Source organism: Montipora capricornis, chromosome 6 (genome assembly GCF_036669925.1).
Source record: "Montipora capricornis isolate CH-2021 chromosome 6, ASM3666992v2, whole genome shotgun sequence".
In the NCBI taxonomy this organism is placed as follows: Eukaryota; Metazoa; Cnidaria; class Anthozoa; order Scleractinia; family Acroporidae; genus Montipora; species Montipora capricornis.
In genome coordinates this window covers 71531548-71541547 of record NC_090888.1, presented here as the reverse complement: position 1 = coordinate 71541547, position 10000 = coordinate 71531548, and positions in this window count along the sequence as shown.

Below are 10000 nucleotides of genomic sequence, written 5' to 3'. Positions count from 1 at the left end.
ACGTATACAGAAGAGGGCGTTAGCAATTATGTGTCCCGGTCTTAATTACAACGAAGCAATTACTCGTATGGATTTAGTCTCGTTAAATGAACATCATCATAACTTATGCAATGCCCTTTTCAATGACATTCTTAATGATAAGAGTCACAGACTGCGTTATTTACTCTCACCTTTACACAAAGCCATCAAGGTACACTTTAAGATGCACAGGAACCTTTGATGTCCCTAAAGTGAAAACTAATCCAGCTAGAAACAGTTTTATTATATCGTCAAGTCTTAACTTTGATACAATTTAGTCAACTTGAATTTACTTGTCGAAGTCTTGCTTGTACATAACTTTTTTATCATAAATATTCAGTGATCACATTGTGAAACAACCACATTTTGAATTATCAAAATATGAGTAGTCTTCCGTGAGTCTTGATGAATAAATATTAGAAAATAAATACAAAGTGATCAAGTATTGACAGGCACAAATCACTCACCATTATAATCGAGAAAACCTACGAAATAATCACAAAGAAGATCGCGTATTTCATCAACCGAGCGCGCCATTTTGCTCTTCCCGTTGGGACGAGATGCCGAAAAGAAATCTGGGATACTATTCATTCCTCCTCTGGGCTGGACGCGTGAGGTTCGCTTGAGGTGGTGAGCCGCTGTTAATATCCGCCAATCAGAAACTCGGCTGCACTAATCGGTCAAGCATATTAGATTGTGGCTGCGAAGGTATTCTTTGACCCTCCGTATTCCAGCTTTACAGTGATTTTAAGGTGGGAAACATCCAAGATTTCGACAACGGAAAGTGTTCGAGAATCTGTTGAATGGGGATTGTGTCGTTTTCTACCGCCTGAGTTTCGAAACTTCACTAATTTTCCAGTTGGCGCCAAGGTCTAAATAGGGCTTTCAAGTCCAGACTCGCCAGACTTCGCTAATGTAAGAGCAAGTAAAATTTCTCAAGATTAATTGAAATTACTGCTGAGTTTATTGATAGCAGAACGAGGGAACTGATGAGGTCGACTGAGAACTGAAGCGACCGAAGATTTTGTTAATGATTCGCGAGTTGAATTCAAACTCACATTGATCATTTAACCACAAACTCAAGTTATTGTAGTATCATCTGGAAACTTCGCACAGAGCATTGTTTAAGCATTGTTTTGTAATTACTGTTTTCATAAAATCAATGTTTTGGGATGTGTAATGCCATTTCCCTGCAAACTATTAACTTCGCATAAACTATATTTGAATTTACGTCACCGAAACAATCTATTGCTCACGCGTCGAGCCGTGTCTTCTCGGGGACTATACCCGAACTCGGGTGAGCTGCGCAAATCGAGCCTATATGAAATACGAATAGACCCAAAAGTTGGTCAAAGGCATTCCTGTGATCTTCTCATTTAAGCTGCTTGTTGCGATTCTTCTATGTTAAATTAGCAGAAAAACTTATGGGCGTAAAAGTGCGTATGCCTTTACCTATTCCGTAAAATAAGGCGTAAAGATCCGTTATCTATATGCGTTTCCGCGGTCCGCATAGAAGCGCTAACACACTCCTCTTGTATTATGCTTCTCACCGTGCCTTCTCGTATCCCGAAAAAAAGCTCACAAGTGAAGCTTCCGTTTCCAAATCTTTTTGCTTGTTTGTGACAGAGTAGAACACAAAAGTCTTGGTTTACGATGAGCATCGAAACAAAATTCTAGCATCCAATGACACGCCACACTTACGTACCAACTCCATGAGTTTTACTAACACGCCACGATTAAACGCGTAAGGAACAACATAACACCCTCGTACACATCATGTTCTATGACACCTGGCGTTTCGTTGTCCGATTTTCGGAGTGACGCGAAGTGCCATGGCTCCGTAACTTCCATGAAATTAGCTATTTCATACAGTGGTAAGAATGGTAAAACGTGTTTGCTTTTGGTGGGGAGATTAATATTATAGACGAAAAGTATCAGAGTTTAGGTGTACTTTAAGCCAAGTGAGTAAATTTTAATTTAGAAGGCGCCATATTTATCAAGGATCGTGCAATATTTTACCTACTCAGGAACTATGAGCACCTACCGTAGTTATTCGGTTACAAGGGGCACGGTTTTTTCAAGAACTAGACCCTCCGTGAGGGTACACTGGGTTGCCTGTGGTACGTGCAGCATTCCAGGCAATTTTTTCAAGTTGGGGGGTCATTAAGACCATTTAAGGGGTCACCCAGAAGTCATACCAGCAGAGGCCCTTTGGCTCACAGGTCCTCACACGTTCGTACGACGAAACAGATCCTTTTCTGAGGTTAAAAACCTGGCTACCGGCCTATTACTTAATCATTTGTCAGAAAGAAGAAATTCCTGTCCTCTTTAGAAAAAAACTAGACACGCATTTCTTACGTGTGGTAGTGAAGTAACACAGTGATTTATTCCATAATGTCAACTGAGCTGTGTGTTGTCTTCTAGGAGATTCAAGTTGTCCTTGCGTAAGATGTAGCTCTAACAGTGCACGATATTGTTTGGTATTGTCTATCATTGTAGTGCCATGGTAGAGGTCTTAGGTAAATAGCCTGAGAAGACATGTGCTTACTAGCAAAGTACTGAACCCAGAAAGATTGAAGAAAATAAAAGGGAAGTGAGAAACAATGGCTTCTCGGCTGACATGTTGATCATTTCCAAGTTCCCTCACAACTTCTTTTCATCACAAGTTTAAGCGTGCCCTTTGAGCATCTGACAGATTTGTAATACTAAAGTTTACTGAAGTTAAGGGCCCACAGACGGATTTTTCCCGCATTGCTAAGGAAGTGAAATGTTACTTCCGGTGACTGACGTCATCATATCATGAGCTAACAAGAAAACCCACTCACAAGCAAAAGTCACCACACGAACTGTTGTTTCCAAGACGAGGTTATTTATCACCAGGTAATTCCATCATTTTGGAAATAGCAGCTACTTTATTATTCCTGTTTATTTTCGTGACTTATGCGCTACCACAAAAATTCTCCCCGTATCACATTTCAACACCTGTATGCAAATTTCTTAAGCTCGAAAATTACACAACATGATAAATTTACAAAAACTGGAAATTTCACAGAAATCTTTTCCAGCGAAACATTTATTGAAACAAACAAACATATTTGCTATAAGAGGCAAGGTCGCGAGGTCGCGGGTTCAAATCCCGTTGAAGTCCTGAAAATTTTTCAGGCTTCTCGACGCAATAGAAATTTGCGCTCATCACTGCGAGACAACATGGTTTCATTTTATTTCATACCCGCAGTGCAATATATGATGTATTTCATATATATCTTTCACTCATAATTACTTATCACGGGAAGTTGTGAACTCAGAAGTGACCAGCTCCCAACTTCAGTGGCTTCATAGCTCAGTTGGTTAGAGCATCGCACCGGTATCGCGAGGTCGCGGGTTAAAATCCCGTTGAAGTCCTTAAATTTTTTCAGGCTTCTCGACGCAATAGAAATTTGCGCTCATCACTGCGAGACAACATGGTTTCATTTGAACCCTTTCTATTTCAGTTGCGTGCGTACAAACGAAACACACAATCACAAAGCATATGCAATTAAATATATTTCTGACAGTTCACATCAAACCCTTTTCGAAAGAACCTTGTCGGTAAACAATAGAGCTCAAAAGAAACAACAGCTTTCATTCAAATAATTTTTCACTGTCATATTTCCAATTTTTTTTTACCTTTGCTGAGTTGAGTCATAAAATGAATGTAACTTGTCGGACAACTTAGATGCGACTTCAGTAAACAGTGATGCATTCAAGGCGTTCGATTCCTTCGATGTTCGTTAAATCCATAAAAGAATTGCTATTTGACCTCAGTGTTGTATATAGTACCAAGTTAAAGCTTAAATGATATCAACACAACACTTTTTAAATTTAAAAACATGTTTCGACAGAAACTGCTGTCATCTTCAGTTTAAATTACAAAGTACAGAGTTGAATATATAGTGTGAACCAAAATGCTAATTAGCATTATTGTTGTGTTGTTTCTTAAAATATCGTTATCCCTGCTACTATCCAGACCTTAATTGATGTCCAACGGCGAAAAATGAAATTGTTGTCGAAGACCATCACTCGTCGCTTTAAAGATTCCAGGTATTTATTTTTCATCGCCTAAGTTGCTTATCCAATCGACGTTCCATTCTTGAGATCCATAAGGGCATATTTTGTTTAAAGATGCACTAAAACGCCATTTGCGTTACAATGACTTTCAACGCCATTCCAGGTTAATAAATAAATGTCCTCCCGTGTGCACCAGAGAAATCTACGTATTACCCCAGCCCCCTCAAACCTAACAAAATACGCACAGAAGACTCTACGCACAATGACACCACTAAGCAGGGGAGTGACAGGCAACACTTTTACCGACACGGAAAAAAATAAAACGACGAAATTCTACGCAGATTCCGACTGGGTTTGGCAACCCAGTAAAACACCCACGAAATGAAACCGAGATTCCGACTGGGTTTGGCAACCCAGTAAAAAGCGCATATTTCCTGAGTCATGCTGTCGACGCAAACCTCGTTAGTTGTTGATTGGTTCGCACTTGATAACTGCCACTCACTTTTGTCTTTTTTGACATTGAATGTCCATCACTTGGTCCAATATTCGACAGCACGCTTGGCAGCTTGAAGTCTATAAGCCTGTCTATTTGAATCCCGGGTTTCACAACTCTGAGGTGCGGCATACCAACTTGATCACTCGTTAGTTTTGAAGGTTCCCAACGACCGAACTACAAGATGAAAACGCTGTTTGCCTTGGCTTTTCTCTTTTGCTTCTCTTTCGGTAAGTTACCGATTTTCAAGTTTTTAAAGTATTTTTCATAAAGGACATTAAGCTTAGACCCTCACAGGAGGAGTAATCAATGTCGAAATTTTAAAACTGAATCATAGTCGAACTCTTCAACATTTCACAGTCTCCTCAATAACATTTGTTGTTGACTCAGAAAGCGAACCACTGCTTTCTTATAAGCATTAAAACTTTGACCAAGGTAGCTTCACAGGCTTTCGTCTTTCTGTATGTTCAGGTTCGTCCTTCCGATTAAGGGTTTGCTGTAGTCAATCCGTGCTTTCCTCTTTCCGAAAGTTTCAGTATAAAAAGTGATTGTTAACATCAAACACCTCAGGAAACCTAACTTCTCAATAATTCATCTGCTTACTAAGAAACAAATGAATAGTTCAAGAAAACCCACGTTAATTGCTTTTAAACTAAGGTTCCATTTTAGTGAACATGTTGACACCCACTCGTTTGGAGAGCAAGCCTAGTTGATACAACAACAATATTTTTATTTTACGAGTTTAGACAGACGTTCAGAATTAGTATAGCTATTCTAGGCAAGATATTTAAACTCATGAGTGCAGTTTATTGGAAAGTGAAATGAGTACGGTGTATTGGATAAAATGGCCTCAAAGCCTTCATTTAGAAAGGTACTTTGAAAGCGTCGGTATTAGGTCAAAAGTGTGTGTATCGCTATCTATCGCATGTGTTCAGATATCGAGGGGAGAAAGTGCCTGAAGTTCCTACCCGCCAAAATCAGTTGAAAGAAGTTGGAAAGTTGGATATTAGCAATAAGGCACTTAAGCTATCCCTCTAATATATTTGGTCGGAAAGAATGCGGACATTTATCATTCTTTCATGAGTCGTAATCATTCCTTTCAGGTTCTTGTTGCAACAGATATGCTACTAGTGTTTTTAGGCTAAAGGTGAATTCACATACATACAGACTCCACCTTTTAACCGATTTTCTGCATCTATCCTGGGCATCCGTAGCCCAAAACAGTTAAGAATAGTTTCTGGCACTAAAACTGTTTTTTCACTTGAGAACATTTAGACTTAAGAACGGCTGCCTGTAAGAATCGAGAATCGTCCGTCAACGACCATTTTGGCGGATAGCTCATATTTTGCCCAAAGGTACCCTCTAGTGAACTATTTTCAAGAACCACATTTAAAAGTTCCAGCCATTCTTATTTTTTTTTAGAAATTTGCGAAAATTTGAAAACGCGGTTAAAGTGCGGTTTTCTTTTTGACAAATTGTCCAAAATTTGCTGCGAGAACCAAGCAACGGTGCAAGTCTTTCAATGAATTCAATTCGCACCAAACTTGACAAAAATTAACAACAACTATTCCTGTTCATTTTTCTTTGAGACTTTTTACGGAAATGTTTAAATTGGGATTTTCTAAGCTCTTTAAAGAACATCCTCAAAGACCGCATAACATGGCGGCGGAAAATGGGTGATATTTGACGCGATAAAAATGTACCTGGTACCTCATTCTTAATTTTTTTTTTACTTCATATTCTTCAAATATTGCTATTATTCATTTTCTGTGTGAAGTTTTACGCTCGAACTCGGAACGCTTCCCTCCGAAAATATCAGAAATGTTTGTAACCTGAGCGAGCTAAATGACGCGAAATTTGAACGCAAGCTGATGCTAATTATTCATGTAGAATCGTCGAACTCACTAATTTTCGGCTTTGTAGCTTGAAAAGCTTTAAAAAATGCGAAGTTATCCTTCAAAAGTATTAATAGTGACTGAAAAAAGTATTTGAGGGCAAAAATCCGCAAGTGAACAATACATTACCCAATTCAAACACATTTTATAATTAATTTATAATGGTTTATGAGAGTGTCTATCACGATGTCAAAACTGAAATTAATACGATATTAAATCTGTTCAGTTTTCTGTCAAAAGAGATCGTGATTCACACGACAAGTTAATATTTTAGGTGCATGAAATGTACTCCACTGTAATGCGAAAGGTATCTAGAATTATTTTTGTAATTGTTTACATTACAAAACGCACGCACGCAGTGCGGTATCAAAGACATAATTTGACATAATGAACGGTTACTACCGAAAGAAAGCTACCTTAAGCAGTACGTCATTTAATGACATGTTTACACTATTACACTGTTTAATGACATGTTTACACTGGCTAATTATATTCATCCTTATAATATTAGAAACTCATCCCATTGCAATTTTCATATTCCATTTGTTCGAACTAATATACGAAAATTTTCAATCCGCTTCCAAGGCCCTAAATTTTTCAATTCTCTTGGCAGTCAAATTAAGTCATCTGGATCTACCGCTCAGTTTTGCAAAAAAAACCTCAAAAGATTTCTTCTTTATCGTTAGTAGCATCAAATTCTTCGAAGTATTTACGCTTTTGTATTTTTGTTAATAAATGTGTGTGTGTGCACTCTTTCGTCTTTTTAATAATATCTTCTATTACGTTCCAGTGCTATCTTAAACTTATTTTCCTAGTCTAATTTGAGGAAGCCCATAGCTCCATAAGCTCTTATAGTTTCTTTATGGGCTTCCTCGCCTTTTTTAAATTTTTCTGTATTTTCTTTAATAAATCGGATACATTATATGTAATCATGGCAAAAACTTGTGACGCCGATGAATAATAAAGTAGCTGCTATTTCCAAAATGATAGAATTACCGAGACGACGAGCATCCCCGGGATCTGAATTCCGGCGATGTCACTTTCGATTTTGCGATTTATTTGTGCAGCCGAAAATACAATAACACAATTGAACGTGGCAAAAATCTACCAAAATGTTTGTGGCTGATCGTAACTTTTTATATTCTATATTCACGGTTCAAAATTAATGTTGTTTTCATGCTGTAAATATGTTATTCTCGAGCGACCGTACTAGAAACTTTCTTCTACTCTCTCTAAATTCTCTCTAATATTTATTTATTTTTACTTTTGCATCAATATTTGTTTTTGCATAAAACCCGGGGACTCAAAGAGACAGGCTTATAGGCTCCAAGCTGCCAGGCTAAAGGTGAATTCACATACATACAGACTCCAGGAGGTTCCCATATTAGGCAATGTAAATCTTGGAATCCCATCGGACACAAGACTCACTGAAAGGACAATAAGAGCATCCGTCCCACCTTTTAACCGATTTTCTGCATCTATCCTGGGCATCCGTAGCCCAAAACAGTTAAGAATAGTTTCTGGCACTAAAACTGTCTTTTCACTTGAGAACATTTAGACTTAATAGTCTCCTCAGGCGCGGCTGCTTTGGGCAAACATACAACGCCGTCTTATTAGCTCAATTGCGACAGCTTTCAGGGCTGTGGAGAGTTGTTTCTGACAAGTTTTTTTTTTTCATTGCAGCTTCTGGAATCAAGTGCTACACCTGTACCAGTACCACAAGTCTGGAGGACTGCGACAAGGGTAAAAAGGAGTTAGACTGTGGTTCCATCTTAAATCGGTGTGCGACGTTTAGCACGGATTTCACGATCGCTAATGTTGAAACCAAGAGTTTCGTCAAATCATGTCAAGCCAAGTCATACTGCGATAATTCCAAAACACTGTTAAAACCATGCAACGATGCTGGTGGAAAATGCAAACTAGATTGTTGCGACACAGATCTCTGCAATGGTGGTTCAGCACCCGTGGTCAGCGTCCTCCTGATGGTGGCATGCGCAGCTATGTCCGTTTTGCGTTGAGTGAAAAGGACGGAGATCTCAAGTGTGCAGCATTTATCATAATTAGATACTTCATGATAAACTAATAATGGTAATAATTACATAGTAAATAGCGTGAAAATCAAAAGGACTTTAGTACGGTTGCATTAAACACCGAGAGATCACCTTTCGTAGAGCAGATGAAGGCATATAATTGATATCTCTTGGCGAGATATTAAACGAAATCCCTTTAATTGTTTTTAAATTTGACACCAATCAAAATAACAATATAACCCTTAAGCTTTCCTTGGTACCACCATTCTCGCTTCAGCAGAACCTGAGTCATTCCAGTCAACCAATCCTTCCCTCAACTCCCCCACCCAACCACCCCCTCTCGCCCCTAACTTCCATCAACCCCCTCCATGAAAATGGAGGAATGATCTGTTTAAGTGCTTTCAAAAGAGTTATTTCCTCCCACGCGCACGATCAATGTATGGCTTGGCAAAACATTACAACATACATTGCATGCGCAGTAAGGAAGCGCTAACAGCGTCCTACACTCTGTTGTTATTGGTTAACTTTTTCCTTTTCTGATTAATTGGACGAAATTCTAGTAAGCCACGCCCTTGCGAAATGATACCCCAGTTTTTTGGGAATTCCTAGGAATTTATGGGAATCTTTAGGAATTCCAACGAGCCGGAATTTACGTAGACCAATCACAACGGACTAGTGCACTTTAGTCAAAATTAAGAATGCCAAACTGAATGGCGTATCATCACGCATCATGTCTAAATTGAATTGGCAATGTTGAGTGGCACACTTTCGAACCAAATGGTGTATTAGCATAGGTTGAGAGACACATACTTGCAAACTAAATGGGGCATAACAAAGTTGAATGGATCACAACCAAAGTGAATGGCTCATCGCATCAAGCTGACCTCATTAGAATGCATAAATGAACAGATCGTAAACTTGCCGTATAAGTGACGCAAGTGGGAAAGCACAAGAAACAGTGTGCCTTCAAGATAACTATCCCTTTATTGAGCACACGAAAAATGGTTTCAAAACAAAACGTGCACGACAGGTTTCCTCTCCTCTCCCCACAACATCTCTAAGGACATGCAATTAATTCCTATCGAAAAAATATGTTCTGACAAAGACTCGATCCGCAAGGCCAGAGAAGCTTTTTTAATTTTAAGAGGCAGAACAATTGATCCCAACGGTCTTAATATACGCGAAGAAACGTAATAGATTTCAGTTTATCACATTTTTTCCAGTATTACGTCAGCATCGATTTACTATATATATATGTACATAGAAGCAATTCAATGTAAACTCTTATTGTACCTGAAGAAGGGTGGTTTGGCCGACCGAAATAATGGAAGGCGTTTTATAGAATTCGAACGTTCGATGACTATGATCCCTGATATACGAAAAGTCAGTTCTTTCGTCTTCGCCTCTTTGCCACGGGACGCCGCTTTACTGAGTTTTTTCAGCAAGTACTTGAGCAGAAGTGAAATCCAATGGGGGTCTCTTGTAGAAAGAATAACAGTTCCCAAGGGAAAACACCT